Genomic DNA, 13,344 nt, shown 5'->3' on the forward strand with positions numbered 1-13,344 from the left:
GTTTCTGTAATATTCTAAATCCTCTGTTGTCATTTCAACAACCTTCACAACATCTACACCAGGAGTAGATTCCATCTCAAGAAGCTACTTTCTTTGCTCATCCATAAGAAGCAACTCATCTTTCAAGTTTCATCACAAGATTGCAGCAATTCAGTCACATCTTCAAGCTCCACTTCTGATTCTAATTCTCTCGTGTTTCCACCACATCTGCAGTTCCTTCCTCCCCTGAAGCCTTGAACCCCTCAAAGTCATCCATGAGGGTTGGAACCAACTTCTTCCAAACTCCTGTTAATGTTGATATGTTGTCCTCTTCCCATGAACCATGGATGTTCTTAATGGCACCCAGAATTGGGACTCCTTTCCAGAAGGTTTTCAATTGACTTGATCCGATTGCCCAGACCCATCAGAGGAATCACTGTCTATGGTAGCTATAGCCTTATGAAATATATTTCTTAAATAATAAGACTTGAAAGTAGGAATTACTCCTTGATCCATGGGCTGCAGAATGGATGTTGTGTTAGCAGTCATAAAAACAACATTAATCTCATTGTCCATCTCCATCAGAGCTCCTGGGTGACCAGGTGCATTGTCAATGAGCAGTAATTTTCTTTTTACTTTATTTATTTATTTATTTTTGGCTGCATTGGGTCTTCATTGCTGTGTGCGGACTTTCTCTAGTTGCAGCAAGCAGGGACTGCTCTTTCTTGTGGTGCGCGGGCTTCTCATTGTGGTGGCTTCTCTTGTTGTGGAGCACAGCCTCTAGGTGTGCAGGCTTCAGTAGTTGTGGCACGCAGGCTCAGTAGTTGTGGCACGCAGGCCCAGTAGTTGTGGGACGTGGGCTTAGTTGCTCAGCAGTATGTGGGACCTTCCCGGATCAGGACTCGAACCAGTGTCCCCTGCATTAGCGGGTGGACTCTTAACCACTGCACCACCAGTGAAGTCCAGCAGTAGTATTTTGAAAGGAATCTCTTTTTCTGAGCAGTAGGTCTCAACAGTGGGCTGAAAATAGTCAGTAAACCATGTTATAAACAGATGTGCTGTCATCTAGGCTTCGTTGTTCCATTTACAGGGCACAGGCAGAGTAGTTTAGCATAATCCTAAGGGTGCTAGGATTTTCAGATGGAATGAGCATTGGCTTCAACTTAGAGTCACCAGCTGCGTTAGCTCCTAACAAGATGGTCAGTCTGTCCTGTGAAGCTTTGAAGCCAGGCACTGACTTCTCCTCTCTAGCTATGAAAGTCCTAGATGGCATCTTCTTCCAACAGAAGGCAGTTTCATCTACATTGAAAATCTGTTGCTTAGTGTAGCCACCTTCTTTAATGATCTTAGCTAGATCTTCTGGATAACTTCCTGAAGCTTCTCCATCAGCACCTGCTGCTTCGCCTGGCATTTTTATGTCATAGAGACGGCTTCTTTCCTTAAACCTAATGAACCAACCTCTGCTAGCTTCAGACTTTTCTTCTGCGGCTTCCTCATCTCTCTCAGCCCTCACAGAATTGAAGAGAGTTGGGGCTTTGATCTGGATGAGGCTTTGGCTTAGGGGAATGTTGTGGCTGGTCTGATCTTCTAACCAGACACTGAAACTTTCTCCAAATCAGCAATAAGGTTGTTTTGCTTTCTTATCATTTGTGTGTTCACTGGAGGAGCACTTTTAATTTCCTTCAAGAACTTTTCCTTTGCATTCACAATTTGGCTAACTGGTGCAAGAGGCCCAGCTTTCAGCTTGTCTCTACTTTTGACATGCCTTCCTCACTAAGCTTAATCATTTCTAGCTTCTGACTTAAAGTGAGAGACGTGCGACTCTTCCTTTCGTTTGAACACTTAGAAGCCCTTGTACGGTTATTAACCGGCTTAATTTCAGTATTGTTGTATCTCAGGGAAGAGGGAGGCTGAGGAGGGGGAGAGATGGGGAATGGTCGGTGGAGCAATCAGAACACACACAACATTTAACGATTAAGTTCCCGCCTTTTACGGGCGAGGTTCGTGATGCCCAAAACAATTACAATAGTAACATCAAAGATCACGGATCACAGATCACCATAACAAATACAATACTAATGAAAAGTTTGAAATATTGTGAGAGTTACCAAAATGTGACTTAGACACATGAAGCAAGTAAAGGCTGTTGGAAAAATGGCACCAACAGACTTGTTAGATACAGGGTTGTCACAAACCTTCGATTTGTAAAAAACGCCACATCTGGGGCTTCCCTGTTAGTACGGTGGTTAAGAATCTGCCTGCCAATGCAGGGGACACGGGTTTGAACCCTGGTCCAGGAAGATCCCACATGCCATGGAGCAACTAAGTCCGTGTGCCACAACCACTGAGCTTGCACTCTAGAGCCCGGGAGCCACAACTACTGAAGCCCACATGCCTAGAGCCCGTGCTCCACAACAAGAGAAGCCACCGCAATGAGAAGCCCGCTCGCCGCAACTAGAGAAAGCCCGCACGCAGCAACAAAGACCCAACACAGCCAAAAATAAATAAATAAAATAAATTTATAAAAATACAAAACAAAAACTCCACATCTGCAGGGAGCAATAAGGCAAAGTGCAATAAAGTGAGGTCTGCCTGGACTCAAACTTTATTAAATACTTTCTAAGTGCAACTCAAACTTTCCAGTAAAGCTTGTCAAATTATATTAGTAATTACCACAGCTTTACTGAATCTGTTCTGGTCACTGTGAAATTTTTTTTTCTTTCTGACTCTTCATTTCACTTTGAATAGGTTAAATTATCAAGTACCCGGATCTACACGTGAATTTTAGTACAATTAAAAGTAAAGTTCTGTGGTCAGAATTTGCGGTGGAGGCATTTTTGTCCCAGTCACGCCTCCACCTACGAGGGAATCTCTTAAGTTTCGAGCCCCGGGCTCAGCTGCTTAGAGGCAACCCAGCTCCTTTACATAGTGTAACTGCAGGGCCCTATTTTATGGTACATGTGACGCAGGTCAGGGATGTGTGGCATTATAAAACTAACTGGCCCACAACATGTGGATGAGTTTTATGACCTCACGGTAGAACAGCTTGAACTCGGGAGTGACGCCCAGGCCAAACAGCACTTGAGGACTCACAGTTGCTTCCTAGTTGTTATTCTCTCACAAGACTTGTTCATGGGTTTTAGAAGAAGCCCACAGTTCTTTTTTAAACACCACAGTGACAAAAGTATATAATAAGCGTTCGGATAAGTTGTGATCTCATTTCTTCTCCCAGATGGAGTAACTCATAGGAAATAAGGAAAGTGCTGAGTAAGGGTTTAAAAAGCCTTGTGATAGAAGTCATTCTCTAAAGAGGAACTAAAATAAAACTGCTGTCCCCACACTCCCTGCCCTGCTGTACAGAGGAGCCTTCGCCGCTGCTCCGATGCCATGCCCGGGACCCTCCTGTCGAAGGGAAGCCATGAGTGGCAGCCGCTGGCCCAGCTCAGTGGACCAGGAACTCTGTGTAGACAGGACGCTATGCTTCCTGGAAAACGGATCATAACTCAGTAGCACACCAACATATTTAAACCCTAACACAGAATGGGAAGCTGTAGGACACAGACATAGGATTATGGGAGCGAACGAGCTCTCCAATAAGAAGCCAGGAGCACGGCCAGATATGGGGGTCCCTGCACCCCAAGACCCTCGATTTACTTACGACCCTGTCACTTTCTGCTTCATCCTTGATGTTGTTTTAAATAAGGAAATTATCAGGTAAGGTTCAAGACCACAATTAGGAAGGATCTCTGTTTCCGTTTCCCTGATTTTTCTCACCCTTTTCCAGTTCAGCTGTAGGTACTGAGTTCCTCACGTCTTCTGGGTGCACAAGGCACCGTGTCAGCACCCACATGTCCACACCCTTGGAGAAGAGCGCGCCAAGCTCCCTGCCAGGCAGGCTCACCTCCTCTTAACCAGCATCGTCGCTGGATGGGGTCCGACCAGACACCATCTGGGCATCTCCAGATCGCCTTTGCCACCCACTGTGCATTTATTTCCATAACTGTAACTGTCACTCCTTATCTCTCCTTCTTCCCAGATCCTTTCAGACAACGTCTCCTAGGAACGGTCTTGAAAGTGGAGACCCCGACCTAACACGACCCCACGTCAAGGTGCCACGTACACGCCTTTCCCTTTGGATGTTCCTCCTGGAATATGATGATAGCACAGTCAAGAGGGCCAATCACTGCCCCTCAGATTCAGGCAACTCAATAATTCCTGAGCAGAGCGCTCTTTATCTCAATGAGCAAAAAGTGTTACTTGAAAATGGTATCACTGCACTTTCCTTAAATAGAGACATCTCCCTAAAAATTAGGTTTCTCAGAGAAGTACAATAATAGCACGCAAAGGCAGGGGGTTGTTAGCCCCAGAGCTCAGGGTGATGGGGCCGTTATCCCAGCTGCATCACTCCTCCTCCCTCCCAGGCATAAAATCCAGAGCTGATTTTCCTACTGTTCCTTCTCCCCTTATCCCCACACTCCCCAAAACACCAGATTTCCCGATTCCTGACTCCCTAAACTAGTGGTCTTCATGATTTTGCACAAGCACCCCTTAGAAAAATTTTGAAGAACTATAAGAGCATTGCAAACGGTTAAATTCCTAGGATAGTATAATGACTGCCATTCAATGAAACTGTTACCCTGTTCTTTTCAACGTATCCAGTAGACTCACAATGACCATATCCATTCGGTGGCCACTATCCTCCGAGCTGTCTGCTGTGACCAAGTAGATGGACCCCACGGAGGGACAGTGCTCCTGGCAGTGGGAAAGTAGTGACCCTGAGCTGTCTCTTTTCAAAACACATGAACCAGGCCGTTAGAAATTTCACACCGTTACTTTAACTCCTTCAACTCCTAATTCCACTCCATTTACCCCAAAGAATTTCATCCTAAAGTAATATATTTTACACTTGAAAGTTTTTATTGATCATCACTTCATTCTCCTCTGCAACAAAGATATGTATGTGAGTTAAAATAAGACATCCTGTGACCATGAGGTTCCAAGTGTTTTACACAGATACTGCAAATTTCTATTCATAACTTTAAACATAAAAAGGAAACTTTTACCACTTCATAACAGAGCTCTTTTTTTTAATGTTTCCTCGAATAGATATGACTTCTTGCTGGACTGAAAGCGGGTCCAGCACCATTTCTATTCTCTATTTTGTTTGCCAAGATGTAAGCATGAGAAGCCTTTTTCACACAGACGCTCCAGCCACTGATTTCTGAAAAGTGCTATAGCAAAACTCACAGCAATCTTCCATCCAAAACCACTCTTAATGATCCACCGGACGACAATCTGATAGGTCCTCCTCTGGTCTGGTGGAAAAGGAAGGACTCAGGACCACCTGACCTGCACCAGGACGTGTTCCCCAGTCCCTAGGGTCATCTCTCTCCCCTCCCACCAGCATCCCGAGTGTCCCCCAGAGACGGGTGCACTCTCTCCCCACAGGTCTTTGCAGGGGCCAGGGCAGTGGCTCTAGAGGACAGAGGTGGGACGAGAACACTGGGGAGTGGGGCCCCTTGATCTCAGGACGAGTTTTAGGGAAAAAGGGAACTTATGTCATATTGTGTGTTTCACTGTGTTCTGTCTGTAATGCAGGGTCCATGCAGACGTCTAACACACACACGTTCACACACGGGAGGGAGACTATCCACCACAGTCACTAAGATGCCTGATTCAAGAATCAAAGCGGCATGCTCGCCAAGGGAAACATCACAGGGGTTCCTGCCCATCTGTCTGTCATCGAGCTCTGATTCTCCAGCATCGGCATGTCTACTTGTGAAATGTAAAAACACACAGACCTTTTAGGAACAGTGCTTCACAGAGAGAGGAAAAACGATAACACTGAATTTCGGGCCAATGTCATTTAAATAATGCTGGAGAATCCTATTACTTTTCAAACTTTTAAAATAAAATAGTGGTTTACATCATATTCAAGGTGCCCAAGTACCCAATTAATTACCTCCTCTTCCTTCTGAGACCCCCTTACGTGACAGCCAAGGACTGTAAGGAGAAGCAAATCTATAAACACAAAAGAAGCAGGTGCTGGAGAATCTGAGGGAACTGCTGAGTGGGCAGAGAAGAGGACTGAAGATGCAGAGCCAAAGAGGTGACAAAATAGGCAGGAGCGAGGATGCAAGCCCGGCCACCCTGCGGAGGCCCTGGGACCCCGGACGGGTCACTGGGGCAGACAGAGATGTGGTAAACGTCAGCGACTGTATCGTCCTCATATCCCTTCACACAAAATGCCCACCAGCCTGCCCCACCCACTCGTAAAATTGGAACTTCTTCCCTTCAAAACCAGAATTGATTTGATCTAAATGAAGACCTGAATTCTGGGACTTAGAGCTTCTCCAGCACCTCGGCCAGCTTTCTGCCCAACCGTCCTGAAGAGAAGCCCACCTGGCGACAAGCCCCACCTGCAAACACAGAGCCGGAGCCAAAGTGACAGAATAGGCGAAAGAGACATTGCAAGGAATAGAGTGAAAAAAAGCAAATTAGTCTCCACGGAGAAATTTGAGAAGATATTGGACCATGAAAAAAAGAAGCAGAACAAAAAGAAGTCTTAGAAACTGAAAATAAAATTGAGATTAAAATTCTGATGGAAGTGTTAGAAGGCAATGTTGAGAAAATTTGCCAGAAAGTACTACAAAAATATAAAAGAGACTCAAAAGTATATAATGGAAAAGACATAGGACACTATGAATCAATATGAGGAAGGTCCTGCATACAAAGAAGGGTTTCAGAAAGAAAAGAGAAAAGATAAGAAAATAAAAGAAAAAAAAGAAAGGAAAAGATAAACAACAGAAAAAATAGATGGTAAGAGATTATCAAGGAAATACTACATGAGAGTTTACAAGCCAAAGTCACATAATTCGAGACCAAAAGCATCCACGTAGCCCAGCATTTTGACTGAAAGGGGGGAAAACCTACACCCATGTATACCTTCGTGAATCTTTAGAACACAAAGATAAAAAGAGAAAACTAAAACTGTCCAGAGAGGAGAAGTCACTTATAGCAAAGGAACAAGAATTGGACTTTCCACACTAAATTACAATAAGCAAAGGAAAAATGCCTTCAAAATTCTTAGACAAAATTATTTTGACCCTGGAATTCTATACCCAGCCAAACTTTCACATACATGAGGGCAGCATTTCAGATGGGCAAGTTCAGAAAACTTATCTTCTACTCTTATTTTCTCAGGAAATTATTTGAAGATGTGTATCAACAAAAGGAGGGTAAAAATCGAGGCAGAAAGACAAGAAATTTAAGGAACTCTTAGGTCAAAGCAACCGAGAAATGAGAGTTAAAAGGGAGAGCCTGCACTTCATGCCCAGAAAGCAGTTTGTTCTGAAAATCAGAACAATGGTTCAGGAAGAAAACCTCCTGCAGGTCAGTCACTTGATGGGGGGATCAAAAAGGGTGGTTATATCTTAGGAACGTACATTATCCCTTGAGCATTTGGAGCAACTTTAAAAGACAATGAAGAAAGAAAATGCAAGAAAAGAAAACGTCATTAGAAACTCCAGGAGCAAGAAGCTGTTTCTTTCTCAAAAAGAAAACAATCAACGTGCACCAGTCGGCAGAGCCATGGAAAATATCAGCGGTCGGAGGACAATGCAAACACATACGTCTATTTTGTGTCTTCAGCCTATAGAAAAAGCAAAAACATTAACTACAATTTCTAAACAGAACTTAAATGGACTCAACCTTGACAAATGCTGGCTGGTGAAGTGAAATGAGAAAGTAAGTAAATTGAGAGTTGCTAATGTCTCCACATCACAGAATGGGTGTCAAGTGACACCACCAGAGCTGCTGGAATAAGAAAGAAGGTGGGGATTATCCATTAAAGCTAAGGAGTCAGCAAAGAGAAGAAACTAAAAGGAGTAACTTGATTATAGGGAGAGAAGGGGAAGACGTGGTAAATAGCTAATAACATCTACAGTAGATTAACTAGGAGACATGGAAATCATCTGTGAAGACACGAAAACACAGAAACAGTAGAAAGTGAGTTACATGGTGAAATTTCTGTCTGATACTATAATGATGGATACATGTCATTACACATTTGTCCAAACCCACAGAATGTCCAATCCCAAGAGTGAACCATGGACTCTGGGTGATGGTGATGTGTCAGTGCAGGTTCATCAGTTGTAACAAATGCACAGCCGGTGGGGATGTTAATGATGGCGGGGACTGTGCATGGCGGGGCAAGTGGTATACAGGAAATCTCTGCGCCTTCCTCTCGATGTTTCTGGGAACCAAAAACTGCTCTTAAAAAATAAAGTGTACTTAAAAACAAAAAACATCTAGTTACAACTGATTCTCCTGGGGCTTGGGCTGGAAGAGGTAGGTAAGACCCTACTGCTTTTGATGATAATCCTTCTGTACTGCTTGCCCATACTTTAAGTATGTGCAAGTGTTACTTTAAGACATATGGAAAGATATATATTAAAATTAAATAGTTTTTAAATTTTTATTATATAACAAACCTGAGAAGCAAGAATAAGGAGACAGAGTTGAGCTTTTCCTCCTAAAGGAAATTCTTCACTATTGTTTCAAAGCTTATACAGAAAGGAAAAACGTAGCCCTGAGTTTTTATTTGAAGGAAATACTAAGAAGGCTTCCAATACAGGCAACACCTGGTTAGATCATCCTGCCTTCTCTCCTCTCCCAGCACCCACCAGCCTCGGGCCAGAGCCACCCATTCACCCTGAACCAGCTTCGAAGCCTCGGGCACTCATAGCTCCGACCTCTGGGTCCCTCATCTTTAGAGCAGATTGATGACAGAGAAACGGCCTGCGTTTTGCTTTTCTTGTGGGGTCCTGTCTGGTTGTGGTATCAGGGTGATGCTGCTGGCCTCAGAAGATGAGTTTGGAAGTGTTCCCACTACCTGCATTTTTTGGAGGGTTTTAAGAAGACCTGGTTTAGTTTTTCTTTGAATATATGGAAGAATTCAGCCATGAAGCGATCTGCTCCTGGGCTTTCCTTTGCTGGTAGGTTTTTGATTCTTGATTCAATCTCCTTATTGTTAATGGTCTCATCAGGCTATTTCTTCTTGATTCAGTCCTGATAGATTGTATGTTTCTAAGAATTTATCCATTTTTTCTAGGTCATCCAATTTTTTGGCATAGAATTGTTTTTAAAAATCCCTAACAGTCCTCTTATGTCTAGGGATCCATCATACCACCTCCCCTTTCATTTCTGCTTTTACCTACTTGAGTCTCCCCTCTTTTACCTGCTAGTCTAGCTAAGGGCTTGGTCAAGAGCAGAACCACCGTTTCGGCGGCACCGCGGACTCAGTCCCCACGGCACCTGCCCCACTGGCTCAGGAGAGGACCAAGAACCCACACTGTCTCTACACTGAGGTCTGAAAATAATGATCACAGTATAAGTAACCTGGATAGAGTCTTGATGAATAATTAAACCTAAAGAACTACAGAGGAAGAGAAATTGATGTTTAAACTGAATAACCAGAATTATCTATTCCAACTCCATCCACTGAGAGAGTGTGAAACCAGAGCCAGGTGAGGCTGTGCTCACAGAATCTCGGCTGATTAAGGGAAAGGGCAACGCTACAAGGAGTGAGGGGCTAGTACGTATATCAGCCGTCAGCAGACATGTGCCAGTAAATAAGCTCTACGTGGAAAGCGCGAGTGAACGCAACCATCGTGCAGAAGAGGTGACTGATTTCAGAGCTTGGAAGACACCCAGCCGTCTTCAGTACAGAGCCTCCAACCCCTCCACGCCCCCCACGCCACACCCCCGAGCCGAGAGCCGGCCGGTGGAAGCACGTGGACGCGCCAGCCGAGAGCAGCAGGCCTGTGCTGAGATATGGCTGAGGATGCACCCGGGAAAGAGCAGAACCCGCACAGCCCTGCAGGAGCCAGACCCGCCCTGAGGTCGGCCAGGAACGCTAAGCCAGCCCCGCCACCCTCCCCACTCGCTGTCTCCCTGATGGGCGCGAGGAAGTCAGGCTCATCCCACACCCAGCCTCACACACCCCGCAAGGCCATCAAGATCAGAACCTTGAGAGAATCCTGCAAGCACGTTTTTTAAAAGTTCCAAGTTAAACCTATGAACTTCAGATGCGTCAGAGGACACGCTGTTTTGTTATTTCTAATTAACATAAATCCTCACAGATAGCTTTTTTTATCAATAAAAATAAAAGATGTTCTAATCAAAAAAATCATAGAGAATGTTAGATTTAAAAGAAGCCAGGTGCCGAGGAGCGGGGCAGCCGTCGGTGGGGAGCCTGGCCGAAGGAAGGGCCCGTGTGTTAGTCCCGGCCCCCTGCCACCCTGGCCTGCTACCCCCCAGGCCTCAGTAACCTCAATGTCACTTTGATCTTCACAGCCCCATGTGAGGTGAGAAACTATCTTCATCCCCACTTCACTGATAAGTTACTGAAGCCCAGAGAGGCTAATGTCACGCTCAAGTGCACTCAGCCAGCTCTGGTCCTCACTCCCCGCCACCGCTCCAGGTGGTCACTGCTCCATGGTGACAACAGCAGAGCTGTAGGGCGCAGCCTCGAGGAAGCCTGGCGCGCTGGTCCTGCTGGCCTAAAGCACAAAGAACAGATCCAGCCTCTGACCACACAGTGAACTTGACGCAGAGCCCCGGGGAGCTGCACACAGTTTCCCACCAGCCTCAGCACCGTCTAGATTCTGTGAAAAACATGAATCCAAAACGAGGAAATCAAAGACACACAGTCTTAACTCAAAGACATCGGATCTGAGATGCAGCAGTGCATGACTGTAAACGCCCCCGGCCGGGGGGCCACTCCACCTGGTGAGTCAGCGTCGAGCAGCAGGGGTGCTGAAGGAGGTGGGTCCAAGCTAGTCATGGGCATCGTTCTTAGGAATCTTAGGAATCTGCCAGAATATCCCATCAGCCAGTAAAACACGGTGAGACAACTTTCAGAACAACATGCCTAAGACCCAGTGTGAAGTAAATCTCATGTAACTGCACCATTGCCAATACATAAAGGAAACTATTTTTTTAAAGAAAGCTCCTAGTGGGGTGCTTCCTAGTATATTTTTGTAAATCCAGCCAATCATTAGGTGATAACTGATTTGCTGGATTCAGGTATCTTATATAAGATGCCTTCTGAATGTTATGAGATGAAGAACTAACTACTAAAGGAAACCAAAAAGTAAAGGAATGGTCAGAGTTGAGGGAAGGAAGCATTTATAGGCATCAGTTCCAAGAAGAAAGGGGTTTCAGAGTTAGACTAGAAAGAAGAACGGACACAGGCCAAGAAAGAAAAATAACACAAGAAACAGGCTGATAACGAATTCTCCAGGTGGGTGGTATGGCATGTGCAAAGGACCAGTGGCAGGCGACAGTAAGACAACAACAGGGAATTTGAGCAGCACTTTGGGGCAAACGTTCCATAAAGGCTCACAATGGAGTTCCTCAGAAAGGGGACATTTTGCAGAAAGCCTTGAGAGCCAGAAAGGAGAAATCTGGATTTGACAAAAGGCAACAGAAAACAGCATGCAAAGAAGTGACATGATAAAAATGGCTTTAGAAAGATTATCCCAGCAGCTGTGTGTAGGATGGTTTCAAGCTGAGAGAGACTGGAGGCGGGTGGGGGGGGCAGTTCTGTAAGAACGTTCTCCTAATTCAAGTGCAGTGTGGCGAGGGTGCGGCCAGGCACAGCGCCCAGGGGACAGGAACAAGGAATTCTGGGCCCATCCTCAGTTTCCCCATCTGTGAAATGTGAGGCTTCACCAGAGGACATGTCAACTGGAGCAGTTTTTGGTGCAGCAAGTTTTCCGTTCTCCATGATCCAAGATGTCCGGGTGGGCTGGATGTGACTATGGATTCAGGGAGAAGGGAAAAAGTAAATTCCAACCTGCACGTCTAAACAGCAAAGTCTGGTTTGGCAAGTTAAAGTTCATGCATCTTTTTATTGTCTTAAAATTCTCTTAAATACATGAAACTGCATCCGTTCTAACTGAAAACAGATCAGAGACCTCTCCCAAGCAGGAGGTTAATGGTCTCCAACCTCAGGGGCTGGAACTGCACCTCCGCTGGCTCAGGCCAGAAGCCTTGGTTAATCTTTGACGCCCCCTACACGCCTTTCCTCGGGCCTGGAAGACTCCCAACTCTGCTCCTGACTCCTGTTTATTCTTCCCAGAACCAGAAATGCCACTTCTGCCCCCAGGCTCCAGGCTGCTGGCCACGGGTCAGAGGACCAGTATCTGGGCACAGCTGTCCTCAAAGCTGAATTAGAATCGTGAGCATGAAAACACTTTTAGTATATGATTGCTGTATATTTATTTAATATTTATCTCCCTCCACAGACTCTTATCCAGCATCATCCTTCTCGTTTATTTACTAAAATATACATAATGGCGAGCACAGTTTTGGCACCTTGGGAGTTTACAAGAAAACACATCGAATGAATGAAATTATTCATCAGTAATAAACACTAAATTAATGTCCTCTTTTGTATCCACCAGATATGCACCCTAAAGTTATTTTCCAAAGGATATATATGATCAGCAAGTTACCCAGATGATTACGAATTGCTGGGGTGACTTACCAGACGATTAAAAACATGTATCCTGGAGGGGACGGTGCACACCCCTTCGATCCCCTCTGCTCTGAGCACGAATGATTCCTCCGAGGGGATGGAGGAGGCTAATTGCACCCTTTCTAACCAGTTTCACTCCCTGCCCCAAAAGGCGTGGGCGCTCAGGACGGATGGGATGTGGGGAAGCCGCGCCCCCCCCCGGGTCTTCGTAGCTCTCGGGTCACCACCCTACTGACCGTGCGGGTCCCTGGCTTTTCAACCAGGGCTCTGTCCCTTCCTTCAAGGTCCAGCGAGGCCTGTCGGCGCAAAGTCCAAGGAGCGCCCCTCAGTGGAATCGGGAAGATGAGCTGCAGCTGGATACGACGCGATGATGCGATCGCAGACGCCCCGCGGGTCGCCGTGAGCGCAGAGGGGCTGGAAGCATGGGGGTGTCTCCCCCAGCGGCTGCTGTGCTGGCTCAGAAACACTGAGAGACGCCCCTCGTGCCCTCTCAAGACCACCCCTCGCGTCCCCCAAGGACCACCCCTCGTGTCCCCGCAGGACCGCCTCCCACGCCCCCCCAGCACCACTCCTCCCGCAGGAGTAACCAAAGCCAGCTCCCCCCTCCCACTCGGGAGCGGAGCCTCCCCCACGCGGAGGACGTGGCTGAGCAGGCAGGGTCCGCATCCTTCAAACAGCACGTGGAGGACGCGTGGTGCTGCTTCCGTGAATCTCGGGGTCTCGAACGCCTACCTCCTCGCAGTTACACAGACCGGCCGTCACCCCTCACTTGCGGTAGACCCTAAAACACACCCTGCGTTCTCTACACAAAATTTTTTTAA

The 13,344-nt window shown here is 46.1% G+C and overlaps 1 protein-coding gene across 7 annotated transcripts in view; it reads right to left on the reverse strand.

Annotated features, from left to right (window-relative positions):
- Window positions 1-13,344, reverse strand: part of DLGAP2 (DLG associated protein 2) — a 726,244-nt gene that overhangs the window by 700,178 nt on the left and 12,722 nt on the right. Inside the window, exon 1 of one of the 7 annotated variants that reach the window (XM_059909833.1) lies at window positions 12,533-12,588. The exons of the other annotated variants lie outside the window; for them this stretch is intronic. The gene's annotated coding sequence lies outside the window, so the exon portion shown is untranslated. Of the gene's footprint in view, window positions 1-12,532; window positions 12,589-13,344 lie in introns of those variants that run through there. 7 annotated transcript variants of the gene reach the window in all.

This window comes from Balaenoptera ricei, chromosome 21, assembly GCF_028023285.1.
Source record: "Balaenoptera ricei isolate mBalRic1 chromosome 21, mBalRic1.hap2, whole genome shotgun sequence".
Lineage (NCBI taxonomy): Eukaryota > Metazoa > Chordata > Mammalia > Artiodactyla > Balaenopteridae > Balaenoptera > Balaenoptera ricei.